This window comes from Bos grunniens, chromosome X (genome assembly GCF_055505025.1).
Source record: "Bos grunniens cultivar Pamir isolate PY7600 chromosome X, Bosgru_T2T1.0, whole genome shotgun sequence".
NCBI classification, from domain to species: domain Eukaryota; kingdom Metazoa; phylum Chordata; class Mammalia; order Artiodactyla; family Bovidae; genus Bos; species Bos grunniens.
Window position 1 is genome coordinate 46,858,074 of NC_141194.1, and position 23,089 is coordinate 46,881,162.

At 41.2% G+C, this 23,089-nt stretch overlaps 1 long non-coding RNA gene and 1 pseudogene across 2 annotated transcripts in view; one reads left to right on the forward strand and one right to left on the reverse strand.

Moving 5' to 3' along the window:
• LOC147340263 (uncharacterized) overlaps positions 1-23,089 on the forward strand; it is a 430,014-nt gene that overhangs the window by 107,521 nt on the left and 299,404 nt on the right. The gene's annotated exons all lie outside the window — the stretch shown is intronic.
• Positions 1,169-14,156, reverse strand: LOC147340265 (polycomb group RING finger protein 6 pseudogene; annotated as a pseudogene). Its single transcript, XR_015159488.1, has 2 exons — positions 13,937-14,156; positions 1,169-4,898 (listed from the first exon to the last, which is right to left on the reverse strand). The product of XR_015159488.1 is annotated as a polycomb group RING finger protein 6 pseudogene (transcript).

Consider the following 23,089-nt stretch of genomic DNA (forward strand, 5'->3'; position numbering starts at 1 on the left):
AGGCTTAATCTCAGGTCATTGTGGGCTATGTTTATATTTCTAACTTGTAGATACATGCAAAACAAAGACAGTTACTTTAATTACCTCCAAAACTAATCATCTACAAAAAGGATATCAAGGATTGATTGCCTACACTGTGTTTAATTTGCCTCTGTATCTGTGAGATAGTTAACTAAAATAGAAATCAAGAATTCTATGTTCTAGAATTTTTAATTTAAATTTTAATTTATCATGCCTTCAAAAGTTTGCACAAGGCATTCAACAAAGGCCCTCTTTCTGAGTTTACAAGTTAAACCCAGAGCAATGTACCATAGGGGCAAATAAAATCTCCATTATTGACTGTATTAGCCTATGTATATTAGCTCCCAGTTTTTATTTTATACTGTGTCGGTTTGGGTAACCTGTTGGCTTCTTTGTGTATGTTTAATTATTATTGCCTGAGGGGAAGATTTATATGCCCTGTCTTTTTTTGTGTGTGTGTGTGTGTGTGTGTGTAATAAAGTTTTATTAAAGTATGAAGGAGATAGAGAAAGCTTCTGACATAGGCATCAGAAGGGGGCAGAAAGAGTACCCGCTTGCTAGTGTTAACAATGAGGTTATATAATCCAAAGAATGTCTGGAGGTTGTAAAGACCTCATCAGACCTACTCCCATAATTTACATTTTAAGATAACACTGTCCTCAGGCAAGATACATCCTTGTAAAGACCAGGTATACTCCCATAATTAACATTTTAAAATAACAGAAGGTTGAATCCAAAGACTGTCCTTAGGCAGGATACATTATTGTTATATAATCCTAAGGAATGTGGAGAAAGAATAAAGTTTGTCCTTTCTTCCTCCTTGAGAATTCCAGACCCTTCTCTCCTTGGGGACCCTAGACTCCTTATCAACCTGCCTAGGAAATGATTCTCTCATTCCCCCCTTTTCTTTTAGGAGAATTATGTTGCCTAGGGAAAAGGGGCGTCGTTCTCATTCCATAACTGCTTCTGAGCTGACAAGGGGTGTTGTCCCTAAATTGGTGAGGCAACATATTCTCCTAATCCTCATATTGAGGATATCTGATCCAGGGGCCCCAAATAGTAGCTGGAGGAAGCTACAGCAGTAGCAGGAGTTTGAGCAACCATTTGTAACTTAAAAGCTTTCATGCAGCTAGAAACAAATCCAGTTATACAATTACAGATGCAGGGAGCAAACAGCAAGAACAAAACAACCAGAATTATTGTAATTAAGATAGTTGTCCACCATGGGGAACTAGTTAACGTTTCCCAAAGTGAAGCAATTGAGGCTTCAGGAGTATCCATGGCCCTAATCATCTTGTTCAACCCTGTCTTATAATACCAGGCAGGAGAAAGATTCCCCAGGGAGACATAATGTCTATCACACAATATAATTAAGCAAAAGAGAGGTAACTATCTTATACAAGGCCCATTTAAAGATACCATGAGAATAATCAAGACAGCAGACTAGTAGGATGTGAAGCTCACCTTCTCCCCCAGATACATGAAAAATACATCTATATGTAGAACAGTTCTCATGGGGTATCTACTGAACACTGGCAGAAGATCTCAGGCTGCTGAAAGGGCAAGAAAATCTCCGTGTAACTGGGTAGGCAAAAAAGTAAAAAAAAAAAAAAAATCAGGACAGAACCTGTGCCCCTAAGAAGGAGCTGTGAGAGAATAAAGGTTCCTGAATCCTGGAAGGCCCTTCACTGGTAGGGAGATCAGCCAGGACAGAAGGGGAGCCTCAGAGCATGAGAGGAGAATGCAGCAGATTATTTGTGGCAGCAAAACCAGAGGAAGAACAGAACAGTCAGTGCCACTGCCCTGCACTCCCCAGCCTGAAATACACTACCACCACTGTGGGCAGGGGCTGGATGCTGGAATTCAGAGTTCGGAGATCAGAACTGGGAAGAGGACTGGAGTTGGCTGTGTGGAAATAGCCTCAGTGTGGGGGTTGCTGGAATCCATTATGACCACAGCTGAGAGTGTACACGGAGGAAGCCTGGGTTACTTACAGGCTAGTCACCACTGTTTGAGGGTTGCATGAAGAGACAGGAGGGACTCCTGATTGTAGCCCTTTTCTCAGTGAGTGCACTCACAGAGGACTGGACACTGCCTGCACAGGCTTCAGGGGTGGGGTATCAAGCTGCCACCACTATCCACCCAGATGCCTGGAGTGTTTGTGAGTCCCTGATGCATCCCTCCTGGAGCCCAGGAGTATTCATGACCCACCCCTCTACTACCCACTCAGACACCAAGAGTGGTCCCAAGATGCCATCACCACCCTCACAGTCTCCAGAAGTGGTCAGGAACCACCTTCAGGGTTGTACCTGAGCCACCCCTGCCTCTGAGAACCTCAGGACCAGGAAACAGCTACCATATCTACACACCTCCTATCAAGGGAATAACAACTAACACACACTGAGGAAAGAAGTGATAAGCATCCATACTAAAAACAGTCCTCACACCAAATATATTAAACCTACACAAAGATACCCCCACATATAAATAACCCTCCAAGACCACAGTAGATAATTATTTCTCCTAAAGTCACAGAATAAGAGAATATAAGTAAAATGGAGAAACAGAGGAACCACTCCCAATTAAAAGATCAAGAGAAAGATTAAAAAGGACACTATATAATAATGCTAAATGCTAAATCACTTCAGTCGTGTCCGACTCTGTGTGACCCCATAGACGGCAGCCCACCAGGTTCCCCCGTCCCTGGGATTTTCCAGGCAAGAACACTGGAGTGGGTTGCCATTTCCTTCTCCACTGTATGAAAGTGAAAAGTGAAAGTGAAGTCGCTCAGAAAGTGAAGTCGCTCAGTCGTATCCGACTCTAAGCAACCCCATGGACTGCAGCCCACCAGGCTCCTCCATCCATGAGATTTTCTAGGCAAGAGTACTGGAGTGGGGTGTCACTGCCTTCTCTCTATATATAATAAAAGGATCCATACAAGAAGGGGATTTTACACTTGTTAATATCAGTCAGTTCAGTTGCTCAGTCATGTCCGACTCTGCAACCCCATGAACTGCAGCATGCCAGGACTCACTATTGCCAACTCCTGGATTTTACTTAAACTCGTGCCCATTGAGTTACTGTTAATATATGTAATATATATCTTGTTAATATATATGGACCTAATATAGGAAGACCCAAATACATAAAACAAATAGTAACAGACATAAGGAGAGAAATGTTGGTGTTTTTTAAGAGGTACATTTAGGTACATATAGGAAGACCCAAATCCATAAAACAAACATAGAGGTACATATAGGAAGACCCAAATACATAAAACAAATAGTAACAGACATAAGGAGAGAAATTTTGGTGTTTTTTAGGAGGTACATTTTGTAATTTAACAAAGCCTGGCTTTAAATTTTCAGTTCAAAAGCACACATTTTCCAAAAGGATGACTGCAAAACTGATGCCATTGAAGAGAGCAGAATCTGAACCAACTGGAAAGTGGTGTGGCTCCATGAAGACAAACAGTAACTAACTGATTTACCTCGATTAGGAAACAAAATCAATGTCAAAGTATCTGAAATCATAAAAATTCAATGCTTTACAAATTTTCCCCATGAGCTATGGAAGCTTTTTACATGTAGTCTCTAGTAAAACAGATGCATTCTATCATTCCAAGTTGTATTTATAAATCCATGATTCTTTTTGCTGAAAATAGATCAGTTATGTCTCAAACAGCACAAAGTGATAGCAATTACACGTTTCATGAAAATCTTTGGTGAGACTGCAATCCTGCAGAAGTGTCTTATTTTGTTTCCCTTCTACTGTTAGATACCGTTAGAATCATCCAAGTAATTTTCAAAAAAGAAACCATAAGTCCATAATGAAGGATCAGCAGACCATCCTGCATTGCTGCATCACCTATTACATGTCATGTTTCCTTTAGAGTTTGATACTCTCTAACAAGTGATCACCACAGATGATATCTACCTGACAAGCTGAATCAAGACACATTTTTCTTTTTCTTCTGAGGAATTTTCCTACATGTCCAATAGTTGCTTCTTGCAAAATTCAGACAAACTTCTTTTCCAGTGGCTTAAAATGTCCTGTGCCTTCATCAACACCAGTAAACTTTAGTAATAAAGACATATCAAGTTCAGGTGGAATAGGAAACATTCATTTTAAGACTTTTTAAGTTTTTCTTTTGTTTGAAAGGACTGGCTGTGGAACAACAGCTTTAGGTGTTTCTAGACCCCTTTCTTTATAGAAATCATGCATTTGCTTTTTTCTCTTAGACTGATCACTAATTTGTACACTATGTCTTGTAACACTTGGTCCAACCTTATGTGGTAAAGACATTGTGTCTGATGTACTTCTATGTTGTATTTTGGACATCTGTTGCTATAGCAAATGTGTCTTACAATGCAGTTTTTACAAAATGTATGAAGACATTTTGTTATGGTAGTTGCATTTATTAAGTAACCTTTGCAAATGGAACACAAGATATACGGGGCTGGCTCAGAGAGATTAATCAGGTGCTCCTCCTCCTTCTGAGCGTCTGGCTGGCACCACTTCAGCCTCAGCAGGAAGTGATTCATCTCTTCCTCCTGTTCTTCCTCTTCAAGGTCCTCATCCTCTTCCAATTCCTCATCGCCATTCTTGAAGCCTCCCCTCAAGCAGCCGAGGCTGCACCCAGGCTGCAGCTCAAGCAGGGAAAAGGGAGTCTGAGCAGCCTGGAGCCCCTGTCTTGGGCAGAAGCGGCAGGCCCTCCTCATCTACTTTGGGCTCTGGGGTGAGGGCAGGAGGGGGGATGGAAGGTTGGGGCAGCATGGCTGTGACTCCCTGGGCCATGGCAGCACCGTTGTTGTCTGCAACTACTACAGGGATCCCCTCCAGGCCAAAAGTAGAGTGATCAAATTTCTTAATGACAGCTATTTTAAATTACGAAAGTTGGATCATCATATTCTGTTGATAGCTTACCATGAACAATGTCAGATTCATGATCTCCAAAGAAGACTTAGCTTTGGGACCACGGACCAGGCTTGATCACTCAAGAGCTTTTATGTAGCAGGGTTTTATTAAAGTATAAAAAGGGACAGAGAAAGCTTCTGACATAGACATTAGAAGTGGGTTGGGAGTGCCCCCCTTCACTAGTCTTAGCAAGGAAGTCATATACTTTTTAAAATGGTTATTACAATAAATCAAAAGAATGTCTCGAGGTTGTAAATATCTTAGTAGACCCACTCCTACAATTCATATTTTAAGGTGATCAGTTCAGTCGCTGAGTCCTGCCTGACTCTTTGTGACGTCATGAATTGCAGCATGCCAGGCCTTGCTGTCCATCACCAACTCCTGGAGTTCACTCAGACTAACGTCCATCGAGTCAGTAATGCCGTCCAGCCATCTCATCCTCTGTCGTCCCCTTCTTCTCCTGCCCACCATTCCTCCCATCATCAGAGTCTTTTCCAATGAGTCAACTCTTCTCATGAGGTGGCCAAAGTACTGGAGTTTCAGCTTTAGCATTATTCCTTCCAAAGAAATTCCAGGGCTGATCTTCTTCAGAATGGACTGGTTGGATCTCATTGCAGTCCAAGGGACTCTCGAGAGTCTTCTCCAACACCACAGTTCAAAAGCATCAATTCTTCAGTGCTCAGCTTCCTTCACAGTCCAACTCTCACATCCATACATGACCACTGGTAAAACCATAGCCTTGACTAGACAGACCTTTGTTGGCAAAGTAATGTCTCTGCTTTTCAATGTGCTATCTAGGTTGGTCATAACTTTCCTTCCAAGGAGTAAGCCTCTTTTAATTTCATGGCTGCAGTCACCATCTGCAGTGATTTTGGAGCCCCCAAAAATAAAGTCTGACACTGTTTCCACTGTTTCCCCATCTATTTCCTATGAAGTGATGGGACCAGATGCCATGATCTTCGTTTTCTGAATGTTAAGCTTTAAGCCAACTTTTTCACTCTCCTCTTTCATTTTCATCAAGAGGCTCTTTAGTTCCTCTTCACTTTCTGCCATAAGGGTGGTGTCATCTGCATATCTGAGGTTATTGATATTCTCCCAGCAATCTTGATTCCAGCTTCTGCTTCTTTCAGCCAAGCATTTCTCATGATGTACTCTGCATATAAGTTAAATAAACAGGGTGACAATATAGAGCCTTGACGTACTCCTTTTCCTATTTAGAACCAGTCTGTTGTTCCATGTCCAGTTCTAACTGTTGCTTCCTGACCTGCATATAGGTTTCTCAAGAGGCATGTCAGGTGGTCTGGTATTCCCACCTCTTGAAGAATTTTCCACAGTTTATTGTGATCCACACAGTCAAAGACTCTGGCATAGTCAATAAAGCAGAAATAGATGTTTTTCTGGAATTCCCTTGCTTTTTTGATGATCCAGCGGATGTCGGCAATTTGATCTCTGGTTCCTCTGCCTTTTCTAAAACCAGGTTGAATATCTGGAAGTTCACGGTTCAGCTTTGCTAAAGCCTTGCTTGGAGAATTTTGAGCATTACTTTACTAGCGTGTGAGATGAGTGCAATTGTGCAGTAGTTTGAGCATTCTTTGACATTGCCTTTCTTTGGGATTGGAATGAAAACGGACCTTTTCCAGTCCTGTGGCCACTGCTGAGTTTTCCAAATTTGCTGGCATACTGAGTGCAGCACTTTCACAGCATCGTCTTTCAGGATTTGGAATAGCTCAACTGGAATTCCATCACCTCCGCTAGCTTTGTTCGTAGTGATGCTTTCTAAGGCCCACTTGACTTCACGTTCAAGGATGTCTGGCTCTAGGTGCATGATCACACCATCGTGATTATCTTGGTCTTTAAGATCTTTTTTTGTACAGTTGTTCTGTGTATTCTTTCCACCTCTTCTTAATATCTTCTGCTTCTGTTAGGTCCATACCATTTCTGTCCTTTATCAAGCCCATCTTTGTGTGAAATGTTCCCTTGGTATCTCTAATTTTCTTGAAGAGATATCTAGTCTTTCCCATTCTGTTGTTTAAGATGATAGGATTAGAACTAACAATAGAAATATCTTGCCAGAACAACTCCCGTAATATACATTTTAAGAGAACAGGATTAGTCAGAAGGTTTTCAAGAAGGAGAGACTGTCCTCAAGCAGGATACATTGCTGTTATATAGTCCTTATTAAGGAAGATAGAGGGGAAAAAAAAAAAAAAAAAACTTGTCCTTTCCTCCTTGAGAACTCCAGACCACTATCTCCTCTTTGAAAGCCTCAGACCCCTTTCTCCTCCTCCGGGACCCCAGATTTCTTATGTACCTACCTAGAAATTGACTCTCTCACCCCCACTTTTCTTTTAGGAGAATTATATTGCCAGGAGAAAGGGGCGTCATTTTCATTCCATAACTACCTCCTGCTGTTGACGGGCATTGTCCTTAAATTATTGAGGCAACGAATTATTCTAACTTTCATATTGAGGGTCTCTGATCCAGGAGCCCCAAGTAATCGTTGGAGGAGGCTGTGGCACTCATAGGAGCCTGGACAACCATTTGTAACCTAAAAGCTTTCACTGTCTATACGTACCACAGCTTTCTTATCCATTCATCTGCTGATGGACATCTAGGTTGCTTCCATGTCCTGGCTATTATAAACAGTGCTGTGATGAACATTGGGGTGCACGTGTCTCTTTCAATTCTGAATTCCTTGGTGTGTAGGCCCAGTAGTGGGATTGCTGGGTCATAAGGCAGATGCTGTGAAAGTGCTGCACTCAATATGCCAACAAATTTGGAAAACTCAGCAGTGGCCACAGGACTAGAAAAGGTCCATTTTTCATTCCAATCCCAAAGAAAGGCAATGTCAAAGAATGCTCAAACTACCACACAATTGCACTCATCTCACACGCTAGGAAAGTAATTCTCAAAATTCTCCAAGCCAGGCTTCAGCAATACATGAACCGTGAACTTCCAGAAGTTCAAGCTGGTTTTAGAAAAGTCATAGAAACCAGAGATCAAATTGCCAACATCTGCTGGATCATCGAAAAAGCAAGGGAGTTCCAGAAAAACATCTATTTCTGCTTTATTGACTATGCCAAAGCCTTTGACTGTGTGGATCACAATAAACTGTGGAAAATTCTTCAAGAGATGGGAATACCAGGCCACCTGACCTGCCTCTTGAGAAACCTATATGCAGGTCGAAAAAAGAAAGTGAAAATGAAGTCGCTCAGTCGTGCCTGACTCTTTGCAGCCCCATGGATAGTAGCCTGCACAAAGCTCCTCCGTCCATGGGATTTTCAAGGCAAGAGTACTGGAGTGGGTTGCCAATTCCTTCTCCAGGGAATCTTCCCAACCCAGGGATCAAACCCAGATCTCTCACATTGTAGGCAGACGCTTTACCATCTGAGCCACCAGGGACGTCATATGCAAGTCAGAAGAAAGAGTTAGAACTGGACATGGAACAACAGACTGGTTGCAAATAGCAAAAGGAGAACGTCAAGGCTGTATATTGTCACCCTGCTTATTTAACTTGTATGCAGAGTACATCATGAGAAATGCTTGGCTGAAAGAAGCAGAAGCTGGAATCAAGATTGCCGGGAGAAATATCAATAACCTCAGATATGCAGATAACCCCACCCTTATGGCAGAAAGTGAAGAGGAACTAAAAAGCCTCTTGATGAAAGTGAAAGTGGAGAGTGAAAAAGTTGGCTTAAAGCTCAACATTCAGAAAATGAAGATCATGGCATCTGGTCCCACCACTTCATGGGAAATAGATGGGGAAACAGTGGAAACAGTGTCAGACTTTATTCTTTTGGGCTCCAAAATCACTGCAGGTGGTTACTGCAGCCATGAAATTAAAAGAGGCTTACTCCTTGGAAGGAAAGTTATGACCAACCTAGATAGCATATTGAAAAGCAGAGACATTACTTTGCCAACAAAGGTCTGTCTAGTCAAGGCTATGGTTTTTCCAGTGGTCATGTATGGATGTGAGAGTTGGACTGTGAAGGAAGCTGAGCACTGAAGAATTGATGCTTTTGAACTGTGGTGTTGGAGAAGACTCTTGAGCGTCCCTTGGACTGCAATGAGATCCAACCAGTCCATTCTGAAGAAGATCAGCCCTGGAATTTCTTTGGAAGGAATGATGCTAAAGCTGAAACTCCAGTACTTTGGCCACCTCATGTGAAGAGTTGACTCATTGGAAAAGACTCTGATGCTGGGAGGGATTGGGGGCAGGAGGAGAAGGGGATGACAGAGGATGAGATGGCTGGATGGCATCACTGACTCGATGGACGTGAGTCTGAGTGAACTCCGGGAGTTGGTGATGGACAAGGCGGCCTGGCGCACTCTGATTCATGGGGTCGCAAAGAGTCAGACATGACTGAGCGATTGAACTGAAGTGAAGTGAACTGAAGGCGGATTCTTGTTGATCTATGGCAAAACCAATACAATAATGTAAAGTAATTAGCCTCCAATTAAAATAAATGTATTAAAAAAAAAGCTTTCAGAAGGTTAGAAACAAACTGCATTATACAATTGCAGATATAAGGAAAATAGACATTACACAAAGTTAAAACATAATCAAGATTAAATATCACATTATATCTATAGTTAAGGTACAAAGTATTATACCAATTCATCTTAGGATCGCTCAGTTCAGTTAAGTTCAGTCACTCAGTCGTGTCCGACTCTTTGCGACTCCATGTATTGCAGCATGCCGGGCCTCCCTGTCCATCACCAGCTCCCGGAGTTCACCCAAATTCATGTCCATCGAGTCAATGATGCTATCCAGCCATCTCATCCTCTGTCGTCCACTCCTCTTCCTGCCCCCAATCCCTCCCAGCATCAGAGTCTTTTCCAATGAGTCAACTGTTCACATGAGGTGGCCAAAGTATTGGAGTTTCAGCTTTAACATCAGTCCTTCCAAAGAACACCCAGGAATGGTCTCCTTTAGTATGGATTGGTTGGAAGTCTTTGCAGTCCAAAGGACTCTCAAGAGTCTTCTCCAACACCACAGTTCAAAAGCATCAATTCTTTGGCACTCAGCTTTCTTCACAGTCCAACTCTCACATCCATACATGACCACTGGAAAAACCATAGTCTCGACTAGACGGACCTTTGTGGGCAAAGTAATGTCTCTGCTTTTGAATATGTTATCTATGTTGGTCATAACTTTCCTTCCAAAGAGTAAGCGTGTTTTAATTTCATGGCTGCAATCACCATCTGCAGTGATTTTGGAGCCCCCAAAGCAAAGTCTGACACTGTTTCCATTGTTTCCACATCTATTTCCCATGAAGTGATGGGACCAGATGACATGATCTTCATTTTCTGAATGTTGAGCTTTAAGCCAACTTTTTCACTCTCCTCTTTCACTTGCATCAAGAGGCTTTTGAGTTCCTCTTCACTTTCTGCAATAAGGGTGGGGTCATCTGCACATCTGAGGTTATTGATATTTCTCCTGGCAATCTTGATTCCAGCTTGTGCTTCTTCCAGCCCAGCATTTCTCATGATGTACTCTGCATTTATATTAAATAAGCCTGGTGACAATATAGACCCTTGACATTCTCTTTTTGCTATTTGGAACCAGTCTGTTGTTCCATCTCCAGTTACAACTGTTTCTTCCTGACCTGCATATAGGTTTCTCAAGAGACAGGTCAGGTGGTCTGGTATTCCCATCTCTTGAAGAATTTTCCACAGTTTATTGTGATCTCCACAGTCAAAGGCTTTGGCATAGTCCATAAATGTTTTTCTAGAACTCCGTTGCTTTTTCCATGATCCAGCAATTGTTGGCAGTTTTATCTCTGGTTCCTCTGCCTTTTCTAAATCCAGCTTGAACATCTGGAAGTTCATGGTTCACGTGTTGCTGAAGCCTGGCTGAGAGAATTTTGAGAATTACTTTACTAGCGAGTGAGATGAGTGCAATTGTGCGGTGGTTTGAACATTCTTTGACATTGCCTTTCTTTGGGATTGGAATGAAAATGAACATTTTCCAGTCCTGTGGCCACTGCTGAGTTTTCCAAATTTGCTGGCATATTGAGTGCAGCACTTTCACAGCATCATCTTTCAGGATTTGAAATAGCTCAATTGAAGTTCCATCACCTCCACTAGCTTTGTTCGTAGTGATGCTTTCTATGGCCCACTTAACTTCACATTCCAGGATGTCTGGCTCTAGGTGCGTGATCACACCTTGTGATTATCTTGGTCATGAAGATCTTTCTTCACAGTTATTCTGTGTATTCTTGCCACCTCTTCTTAATAACTTCTCCTTCTGTTAGGTCCATGCCATTTCTGTCCTTTATTGAACTCATCTTTGCGTGAAATATTCCCTTGGTATCTCTAATTTTCTTGAAGAGATCTCTACTCACTCATTCTTTTGTTTTCCTCTATTTCTTTGCACTGATCACTGATGAAGGCTTTCTGTCTCTCCTTGCTATTCTTTGGAACTCTGCATTCAGATGCTTATATCTTTCCGTTTCTCCTTTGCTTTTGGATTCTATTCTTTTCACAGCTATTTGTAAGGCCTCCTCAGAGAGCCGTTTTGCTTTTTTGCATTTCTTTGCCATGGGGATGGTCTTGATCCCTGTCTCCTGTACAGTGTCATGAACCTCTGGCCATAGTTCATCACTCTATCCATCAGATCTAGTCCTTTAAATCTATTTCTCACTTCCACTTTATAATCATAAGGGATTTGATTTAGATCATACCTGAATGGTCTAGTTGTTTTCCCTACTTTCTTCAATTTCAGTCTGAATTTGGCAATAAGGAGTTCATGATCTGAGCCACAGGCAGCTCCTGGTTTTATTTCTGCTAACTGTGTAGAGCTTCTCCATCTTTGGCTGCAAAGAATATAATCAATCTGATTTTGGTGTTGTCCACCTGGTGATGTCCATGTGTACAGTCTTCTCTTGTGTTGTTGGAAAAGGGTGTTTGCTATGACCAGTGCATTCTCTTGGCTAAACTCTGTTCTCCTTTGCCCCACTTCATTTCTTATTCCAAGGCCAAATTTGCCTGTTACCCCAGGTGTTTCTTAATTTCCTACTTTAGGATTCCAGTCCCCTATAATGAAAAGGACATCTTTTTTGGGTGTTAGTTCTAAAAGGTCTTATAGGTCTTCATAGAACCATTCAACTTCAGCTTCTTCAGCATTACTGGTCGGGGCATAGGCTTGGATTACTGTGATATTGAATGGTTTTCCTTGGAAACGAACAAAGATCATTCTCTCGTTTTTGAGATTGCATCCAAGTACTGCATTTCGGACTCTTTTGTTGACCATGATGTCTACTCCATTTCTTCTAAGTGATTCCTGCCCACAGGAATATATATAATGTTTATATTATATACATTATATAATATGATTTAATTATATTAATAAATATAATATTAAATATTATATTATATATTAATTATATAATATATAATATTATATAATATATATATTATAACAGCATATATAATGGTTATCTGAGTTAAATTCACGCATTCCAGTCTGTTTTAGTTCGCTGATTCCTAGAGTGTCAATATCACTCTTGTCTTCTCTTGTTTGACCACTTCCAATTTGCCTTGACTCATGGACTTAACATTTCACGTTCCTATGCAATATTGCTCTTTACAGCATCGGGCCTTGCTTCTATCACCAGTCACATCCACAACTGGGTATTGTTTTTGCTTTGGCCCCATCCTTTCATTCTTTCTGGAGTTATTTCTCCACTGATCTCCAGTAGCATATTGGGGACCTACCAACCTGGGGAATTCCTCCTTCAGTATCCAATCATTTTGCCTTTTCATACTTTTCATGGGGTTCTCAATGCAAGAATACTGAAGTGGTTTTTCATTCCCTTCTCCAGTGGACCATATTCTGTCTGACCTCTCCACCATGACCTGCCCATCTTCAGTGGCCCTACAGGGAATGGCTTAGATTCATTGAGTTAGACAAGGCTGTGGTCTGTGTGATTAGGTTGACTAGTTTTCTGTGATTATGGTTTCAGTGTGTCTACCCTCTGATGCCCTCTCGCAACACCTACTGTCTTACTTGGGTTTCTCTTAACTTGGATGTGGGGTATCTCTTCACAGCTGCTCCAGCAAAGCGCAGCCACTGCTCCTTACCTTGGAGGAGGGGTATCTTCTCATGGCTGCCCCTCCTAATCTTGAATATGGAGTAGCTCCTCTCGACCTTCCTGCACCCATGCAGCCACATGGCAGAGAGGAGCTACTCCCTGCCCGAGGTCAGGGGCAGTGGCCGGGAGGCGCTACCCCACGCCCAACGCCAGGGGCAGCGGCCCAGAATGGCTACCCCAAGCCTGATGCCAGGGGTGGAGGCCCAGAGCCACTACCCACCACCGGAGGTCAGGGGCGGTGGCCAGTAGTCACTATGCCCCACCCGAGGCCAAGGGCGGAGGCCCGGAGGCACTATCCACCACCAGAGGTCAGGAGCAGTGTTTGGGAGGCGCTACCCTATGCCCGATGCCAGGGGTGGCGGCCGGGAGGAGCAACCCCACGTCCAAGGAGCCGTGGCTGTGCAGGTGCAGGAGGGCCGAGAGGAGCTGTTCCATGTTCAATGTCAGGAGGGGCGGCCGTGAGGAGATACCCCTCGTCCAAGGTAAGGAGCAGTGCCTGCGCTTAGGGTTGCTAGATGTCATCAAATTAGAGAGGCATCACAAGTAATTATTGTTGGTGAAGATATTGACAAAGTTGAAGAAAGTCTTTTCCTTGAAATGGAGAAACCCACCATGGAAGTCTTCAACTGATGAGGGGAGTGATCTGCAGACACAGCAATTAGACCGATTATGGAGGCTGGGTCAGGGGTCTCCTCCTGGAGTTCTCCTAATGTCTCTTGAAAAGCTGATAGTTGAGTCACATAGTTAATTCTAAGTCTTCCGGATCTATGACAATGTGCACAAAAACGGTCTGCCATAGAGACAGTCCCCTTTTTTTAGGGGCAGTTCAAGCCCTCATTAAAACTATGGGTAAAACTTTAAACCAACTGTCTTGTGTTTCCTGAGATAGCTTATGCAGATACCTCTTACTAACGTCATTAGCCTTTTCAACTGTCCTGAGGATTTGGGTCTCCAGGAACAGTGTAAATGGTATTCTATTGCCAGAGCTTTTGATACCCCTTGAGTTACAGTAGCTTTAAAGGCAGAACCATTGTCATTCTGAACTTTAGTGTTTAAGATCCCCCTTACATCAGTCAGTACAGTAAGATTTTGCCCATTAGTAAACTTATGAGCTTTAGGCATTAGCAAAACAATAGTAGCAATTACACTTAACCTATATGCCCATAGCCTGTTTTTTCAGTAACAAACAAACTAAACTCTGATCCTGTGGGCAAACTCAAAGCAGGAGCCTGCAAGAGAGCAGTTTGAAGAGTCTTAAAAGCCTTTTGAGTCTCTGGGAACCAAACTAGCTTGTCAGTTTGGGCCTCCTGAGTCTCAGTTATAAGTTTATACAAAGGCTGGGTAAGTTCCCCATAACCCAGAATCCAAATGTAGCAGTAGCCTGTAATGCCCAACAATCCTCTCAATTGTCTTAAAGTAATGTTTGGCTCATTTAGGAATTTCAGACAATAAAGTATAAGGATTAGGCATCAATTATTTGTATGTTTTGAACAAGTTTCCATTTATCATTTGACTTTTTTTAACACCCAAAATAGGAGTGTTGCATGGGCTATTACAAGGAATTAATAGCCCCTGTTCCTTTAAATTTTCAATGATGGGTTTTAATCATTCCTTAAACTTGGGCTTTAGTGGCTACTGCTTTTGATGTGGAAAAAATGAGGGTCTTTGAGCTTGATAATGACAGGAACAGCATTTTATGCTTGACCCACAGTTTTTCCATCAGCCCACACTTTATAATTTACATTTTGTTCAATTAATATGAGAGAAAAAACAGGCTCCATATTCATGAAAACAGAGGCATGGACCTTGTTTAGTATATCCCTCCCCAGAAGGGGTAAGGGAGACTCTGGAATGATCAGAAACTCATGCGAAAATAGCAGAGTCCCAGTTGCACCTTAAAGAATGACTGAAATAATAGCGTTTGGCTCGTCCTGACACTCCCATTATGGTAGTGGATCAGGAGAAAGCAGGCCAGGAGCTTTAGTGAGCACAGAGAAAGTTGCCCCAGCGTCCAAAAGAAAACTGACTGATTCGCCGCCCCCGCTCCCCACGGTTATTGATATCCAGGGTTCCTCAGGTGTTATTAGGATGGGAGATTGTGTGGGGACCCCTGGGCACCTTCAGTCCCAATTATCTAGAGTCTGACCCCTGGGGCCTACACCTTGGAGGGTAGTCTCTTCTCCAGTATGGTCCTTTGTAGACCAGACATGAAGCCAGGAGCAGCTTAGATGCCTGAGGGCAATTCTGCTCGAGATGCCCCTCCTTTTCACACTAATAACGAGTCCATTCATTTTCATCTGGGTCCCTCTGGACATTTTTCTCAGGCTGTTTCAGAGTGGATCTAACAGCCTTTGTTGGGGCTTCAGTTTTTTTCCTAGTTCTTTTTCTCCTCCTATTTTCCTCCTCATATTCTCTACCATGATATACCATCTGAGCCAGGTACAACAGTTTTTCTAAAGACATATTTGGCCCAAATGCCTGTTTTTGTAACTTATGGTGGATATCTGGAGCTGAGTGAGTGAGAAATCTACCTTATAAGGTCATTTCTACCTTTGTAATTTTGAGATCAATGTCAGTAAACTTGCGGAGTGCCTCCCATAGTCTATTTAAGAATTTACCAGGAGTTTCCTTCTCTCCCTGTTCTATGTCAGCCAACTTAGCATAGTCTTAGGTCTCAGCGTGTGCTTGCTTGAGTCCAAGAATACATCCAGCAAAGTGGCTCTGCTTTGGGAACTATTTGGCCCCCAGTAGGAAGGAAAGGGCTATTCCATGTTCCCTCTCTCTCCTTGTCTCACGTTCAAGTCATTTATCTCCAAAAGTAGTAGCTTCCCCCCAAACTCGAGTTTTTGAGTCAGGGGTCAGCATCTGTCCCAAGACATGTATTACATCTCTCCAAGTAAGCTCATAAAGTAAAATTAGCCCTGTAAAGGTTTTTATGTACTTTTTTTGTCCTCTAAATAGTCTCCCAGATCTCTCTTTCTTACCACTGAGTAAGAAAAGGGCTTATGGATTTTTATGGATTGGTTATTTTTCCCAGTGGGGGCCTCCTGAAAGGGAGGTAAGTTGTGTGTCTATTCCTCAGCCCTTCTAGCTACCTTTCATATATGCCCCCAGGGATAAATTAGAGAAGCCTGCTTTTTCTCATCATCATCCTCTTTCTCATTCTCTTCTCTATCTTGTATTTTACCCTTAATTTTGGTTGTTTTCACCTCCTCTACTTTGGCTGTCTGAGTTCCTATTGAAACCAAAGTAGTCTGAGGCTGCATTGGAACTGGGGTTGTTTAAACTTCTATTGAGACTGAGGCAACCCTTCCTGGAGGGGTTCCTTTACCCTCAGCTTGCTCAGTTGTGAGCCCCAGATACAAAGGCAGAGGCAGAGGCAGAGTAAGAGGACAGGAAGGAGTTGAAAGCTTTACAGCCAAATCTGTATCCTTAGGACACAGGTCTGGCATGCCTGGCAGAGAGATAAAGAGCAACAAATATATCACTTCTACCCATTTCTCTTGTTTCTACAGAACTGGTCTAATTGTAAAACAGTATTATAATTGAGACCCTTCAACAAGCCAGTGTTCCCTGTCTTCCAAAGAATACCATGGCCATTCAGTATCACAGAAGATCAGGCGTGTCTTTTTTAAATTTGGGAGATCAAACATGTGCCAGTTTTTAAAAATACATTTTAAATGAGTGGTTCTGGAACTGTTAACGCCTATCTGTAAGAGAGAAAAAAGCGGCATCCACAGCCATGGCTTCTTTCCATCGGAGGCATCTCTCCCTGCTCTAGATGGGACTGTAGACAGACTTTCCACCAAAGCTTTCCTTCCCTAGTTGGGCTTAGTCTGTCCCTTGCTGACACAGGTGCCTTACTCATCCCTCCTGGTTCTACCACTGAGGCAAGGTGGAGATGCACCAGTAGACCTGATGGCATCTCAAATTGATTTAGTTCCATACTAACAAGACCTTTGTTTGATTTGCCCTTTCTTTTTTTTTTTTTTTTAATTTTATTTTATTTTTAAACTTTACATAATTGTATTAGTTTTGCCAAATATCAAAATGAATCCACCACAGGTATACATGTGTTCCCCATCCTGAACCCTCCTCCCTCCTCCCTCCCCATACCATCCCTCTGGGTCGTCCCAGTGCACTAGCCCCAAGCATCCAGTATCATGCATCGAACCTAGACTGGCATCTTGTTTCATACATGATATTTTACACGTTTCAATGCCATTCTCCCAAATCTCCCCACCCTCTACCTCTCCCATAGAGTCCATAAGACTGTTCTACACATCAGTGTCTCTTTTGCTGTCTCGTACACTGGGTTATTGTTACCATCTTTCTAAATTCCATATATATGCGTTAGTATACTGTATTGGTGTTTTTCCTTCTGGCTTACTTCACTCTGTATAATAGGCTCCAGTTTCATCCACCTCATTAGAACTGATTCAAATGTATTCTTTTTAATGGCTGAGTAATACTCCATTGTGTATATGTACCACGGCTTTCTTATCCATTCATCTGCTGATGGACATCTAGGTTGCTTCCATGTCCTGGCTATTATAAACAGTGCTGCGATGAACATTGGGGTACACATGTCTCTTTCCCTTCTGGTTTCCTCAGTGTGTATGCCCAGCAGTGGGATTGCTGGATCATAAGGCAGTTCTATTTCCAGTTTTTTAAGGAATCTCCACACTGTTCTCCATAGTGGCTGTACTAGTTTGCATTCCCACCAACAGTGTAAGAGGCTTCCCTTTTCTCCACACCCTCTCCAGCATTTATTATTTGTAGACTTTTGGATCGCAGCCATTCTGACTGGTGTGAAATGGTACCTCATAGTGGTTTTGATTTGCATTTCTCTGATAATGAGTGATGTTGAGCATCTTTTCATGTGTTTGTTAGCCCTCTGTATGTCTTCTTTGGAGAAATGTCTATTTAGTTCTTTGGCCCATTTTTTGATTGGGTCATTTATTTTTCTGGAGTTGAGCTGTAGCAGTTGCTTCTATATTTTTGAGATTAGTTGTTTGTCAGTTGCTTCATTTGCTATTATTTTCTCCCATTCTGAAGGCTGTCTTTTCACCTTGCTAATAGTTTCCTTTGATGTGCAGAAGCTTTTAAGGTTAATTAGGTCCCATTTATTTTTGCTTTTATTTCCAATATTCTGGGAGGTGGGTCATAGAGGATCCTGCTGTGATGTATGTTGGAGAGTGTTTTGCCTATGTTCTCCTCTAGGAGTTTTATAGTTTCTGGTCTTACATTGAGATCTTTAATCCATTTTGAGTTTATCTTTGTGTATGGTGTTAGAAAGTGTTCTAGTTTCATTCTTTTACAAGTGGTTGACCAGATTTCCCAGCACCACTTGTTAAAGCGATTGTCTTTAATCCATTGTATATTCTTGCCTCCTTTGTCAAAGATAAGGTGTCCATATGTGCGTGGATTTATCTCTGGGCTTTCTATTTTGTTCCATTGATCTATATTTCTGTCTTTGTGCCAGTACCATACTGTCTTGATAACTGTGGCTTTGTAATAGAGCCTGAAGTCAGGCAGGTTGATTCCTCCAGTTCCATTCTTCGTTCTCAAGATCGCTTTGGCTATTCGAGGTTTTTTGTATTTCCATACAAATTGTGAGATTATTTGTTCTAGCTCTGTGAAGAATACCGTTGGTAGCTTGACAGGGGTTGCATTGAATCTATAAATTGCTTTGGGTAGTATACTCATTTTCACTATATTGATTCTTCCAATCCATGAACATGGTATATTTCTCCATCTATTAGTGTCCTCTTTGATTTCTTTCACCAGTGTTTTATAGTTTTCTATATATAGGTCTTTAGTGTCTTTAGGTAGATATATTCCTAAGTATTTTATTCTTTCCTTTGCAATGGTGAATGGAATTGTTTCCTTAATTTCTCTTTCTGTTTTCTCATTATTAGTGTATAGGAATGCAAGGGATTTCTATGTGTTGATTTTATATCCTGCAACTTTACTATAGTCATTGATTAGTTCTAGTAATTTTCTCGTGGAGTCTTTAGGGTTTTCTATGTAGAGGATCATGTCATCTGCAAATAGTGAGAGTTTTACTTCTTCTTTTCCAATTTGGATTCCTTTTATTTCTTTTTCTGTTCTGATTGCTGTGGCCAAAACTTCCAAAACTATGTTGAATGGTAATGGTGAAAGTGGGCACCCTTGTCTTGCTCCTGACTTTAGAAGAAATGCTTTCAATTCTTCACCATTGAGGATAATGTTTGCTGTGGGTTTGCCATATATAGCTTTTATTATGTTGAGGTATGTTCCTTCTATTCCTGCTTTCTGAAGAGTTTTTATCATAAATAGTTGTTGAATTTTGTCAAAGGCTTTCTCTGCATCTATTGAGATAACCATATGGTTTTTATTTTTCAATTTGTTAATGTGGTGTATTACATTGATTAATCTGCAGATATTGAAGAATCCTTGCATCCCTGGGATAAAGCCCACTTGGTCATGGTGTATGATCTTTTTAATATGTTGTTGGATTCTGATTGCTAGAATTTTGTTAAGGATTTTTGCATCTATGTTCATCAGTGATATTGGCCTGTAGTTTTCTTTTTTTGTGGGATCTTTGTCAGGTTTTGGTATTAGGGTGATGGTGGCCTCATAGAATGAGTTTGGAAGTTTACCTTCCTCTGCAATTTTCTGGAAGAGTTTGAGCAGGATAGGTGTTAGCTCTTCTCTAAATTTTTGGTAGAATTCAGCTGTGAAGCCGTCTGGACCAGGGCTTTTGTTTGCTGGAAGATTTCTGATTACAGTTTCAATTTCCGTGGTTGTGATGGGTCTGTTAAGATTTTCTATTTCTTCCTGGTCCAGTTTTGGAAAGTTGTACTTTTTAAAGAATTTGTCCATTTCTTCCACGTTGTCCATTTTATTGGCATATAATTGCTGATAGTAGTCTCTTATGATACTTTGTATTTCTGTGTTGTCTGTTGTGATCTCTCCATTTTCGTTTCTAATTTTATTGATTTGATTTTTCTCCCTTTGTTTCTTGATGAGTCTGGCTAATGGTTTGTCAAATTTATTTATCCTTTCAAAGAACCAGCTTTTGGTTTTGTTGATTTTTTCTATGGTCTCTTTTGTTTCTTTTGCATTTATTTCTGCCCTAATTTTTAAGATTTCTTTCCTTCTACTAACCCTGGGGTTCTTCATTTCTTCCTTTTCTAGTTGCTTTAGGTGTAGAGTTAGGTTATTTATTTAACTTTTTTCTTGTTTCTTGAGGTGTGCCTGTATTGCTATGAACTTTCCCCTTAGGACTGCTTTTACCGTGTCCCACAGGTTTTGGGTTGTTGTGTTTTCATTTTCATTCGTTTCTATGCAAATTTTGATTTCTTTCTTGATTTCTTCTGTGATTTGTTGGTTATTCAACAGCGTGTTGTTCAGCCTCCATATGTTGGAATTTTTAATAGTTTTTCTCCTGTAGTTGAGATCTAATCTTACTGCATTGTGGTCAGAAAAGATACTTGGAATGATTTCTATTTTTTTGAATTTACCAAGGCTAGCTTTATGGCCCAGGATGTGATCTATCCTGGAGAAGGTTCCATGTGTGCTTGAGAAAAAGGTGAAATTCATTGTTTTGGGATGAAATGTCCTATAGATATCAATTAGCTCTAACTGGCCTATTGTATTGTTTAAAGTTTGTGTTTCCTTGTTAATTTTCTGTTTAGTTGATCTATCCATAGGTGTGAGTGGGGTATTAAAGTCTCCCACTATTATTGTGTTATTGTTAATGTCTCCTTTCATACTTGTTAGCATTTGTCTTACATACTGCGGTGCTCCCATGTTGGGTGCATATATATTTATAATTGTTATATCTTCTTCTTGGATTGATCCTTTGATCATTATGTAGTGACCATATTTGTCTCTTTTCACAGCCTTTGTTTTAAAGTCTATTTTATCTGATATGAGTATTGCTACTCCTGCTTTCTTTTGGTCCCTATTTGCATGGAAAATCTTTTTTCCAGCCCTTCACTTTCAGTCTGTATGTGTCCCCTGTTTTGAGGTGGGTCTCTTGTAGACAACATATGTAGGGGTCTTGTTTTTGTATCCATTCAGCCAGTCTTTGTCTTTTGGTTGGGGCATTCAACACATTTATGTTTAAGGTCATTACTGATAAGTATGATCCTGTTGCCATTTACTTTATTGTTTTGGGTTCGAATTTATACACCGTTTTTGTGTTTCCTGTCTAGAGAATATCCTTTAGTATTTGTTGGAGAGCTGGTTTGGTGGTGCATAATTCTCTCAGCTTTTGCTTGTCTGAAAAGCTTTTGATTTCTCCTTCATACTTGAATGAGATCCTTGCTGGGTACAATAATCTGGGCTGTAGGTTATTTTCTTTCATCATTTTAAGTATGTCTTGCCATTCCTTCCTGGCTTGAAGAATTTCTATTGAAAGATCAGCTGTTATCCTTATGGGAATTCCCTTGTGTGCTATTTGCTGTTTTTCCCTTGCTGCTTTTAATATTTGTTCTTTGTGTTTGATCTTTGTTAATTTGACTAATATGTGTCTTGGGGTGTTTCGCCTTGGGTTTATCCTGTTTGGGACTCTCTGGGTTTCTTGGACTTGGGTGATTATTTCCTTCCCCATTTTAGGGAAGTTTTCAACTATTATCTCCTCAAGTATTTTCTCATGGTCTTTCTTTTTGTCTTCTTCTTCTAGAACCCCTATGATTCGAACGTTGTAGCGTTCAATATTGTCCTGGAAGTCTCTGAGATTGTCCTCATTTCTTTTAATTCGTTTTTCTTTTATCCTCTCTGATTCATTTATTTCTACCATTCTATCTTCTAATTCACTAATCATATCTTCTGCCTCTGTTATTCTACTATTTGTTGCCTCCAGAGTGTTTTTAATTTCATTTATTGCATTATTCATTATATATTGACTCTTTTTTATTTCTTCTAGGTCCTTGTTAAACCTTTCTTGCATCTTCTCAATCCTTGTCTCCAGGCTATTTATCTGTGATTCCATTTTGATTTCAAGATTTTGGATCAAATTCACTATCATTATTCAGAATTCTTTATCAGGTAGATTCCCTATCTCTTCCTCTTTTGTTTGGTTTGGTGGGCATTTATCCTGTTCCTTTATCTGCTGGGTATTCCTCTGTCTCTTCATCTTGTTTAAATTGCTGAGTTTAGGGTGTCCTTTCTGTATTCTGGTAGTTTGTGGAGTTCTCTTTATTGTGGCATTTCCTCACTGTGTGTGGGTTTGTACAGGTGGCTTCTCAAGGTTTCCTGGTTAGAGAAGCTTGTGTCGGTGTTCTGGTGGGTGGAGCTGTATTTCTTCTCTCTGGAGTGCAATGAAATGTCCAGTAATGAATTATGAGATGTCTATGGTTTTGGGGTGACTTTGGGCAGCCTGTATCTTGAAGCTCAGGGCTGTGTTCCTTTGTTGCTGGAGAATTTGCTTGGTATGTCTTGCCCTGGAACTTGTTGGCCCTTGTGTGGTGCTTGGTTTCAGTGTCGGTATGGAGGCGTTTGATAAGCTCCTGTCAATTAATGTTCCTTGGAGTCAGGAGTTCCCTGGAGTCAGGATTTGGACTTAAGCCTCCTGCTTCCAGTTATCGGTCTTATTTTTACAGTAGTTTCAAAACTTCTCCTTCTATACAGCACCATTGATAAAACATCTACATTAAAGATGAAAAGTTTCTCTACTGTGAGGGTCACTCAGAGAGGTTCACAGCATTACATGGAGAAGAGAAGAGGGAGGTGGATGTTAGAGGTGACCCAAATGAGATGAGGTGGAATCAATAGAGGAGAGAGTAGGCTAGCCAGTAGTCACTTCCTTATGTGCACTCCACAACTGGACCACTCAGAGATGTTCATGGAGTTATACAGAGAAGAGAAGAAGGAGGAAGGAGACAGAGGTGGCCAGAAGGATAAAAGGGGGGAATGAAAAGGAGGGAGACAAATCCAGCCAGTAATCAGTTCCCTAAGTGTTCTCCACCATCTGGAACACACAGAAATTCACAGAGTTGGGTAAAGTAGAGGGGTTAGGGAGGAGACACAGGCAACCTGGGGGAGAAAAAGGAGAGTCCAAAGGG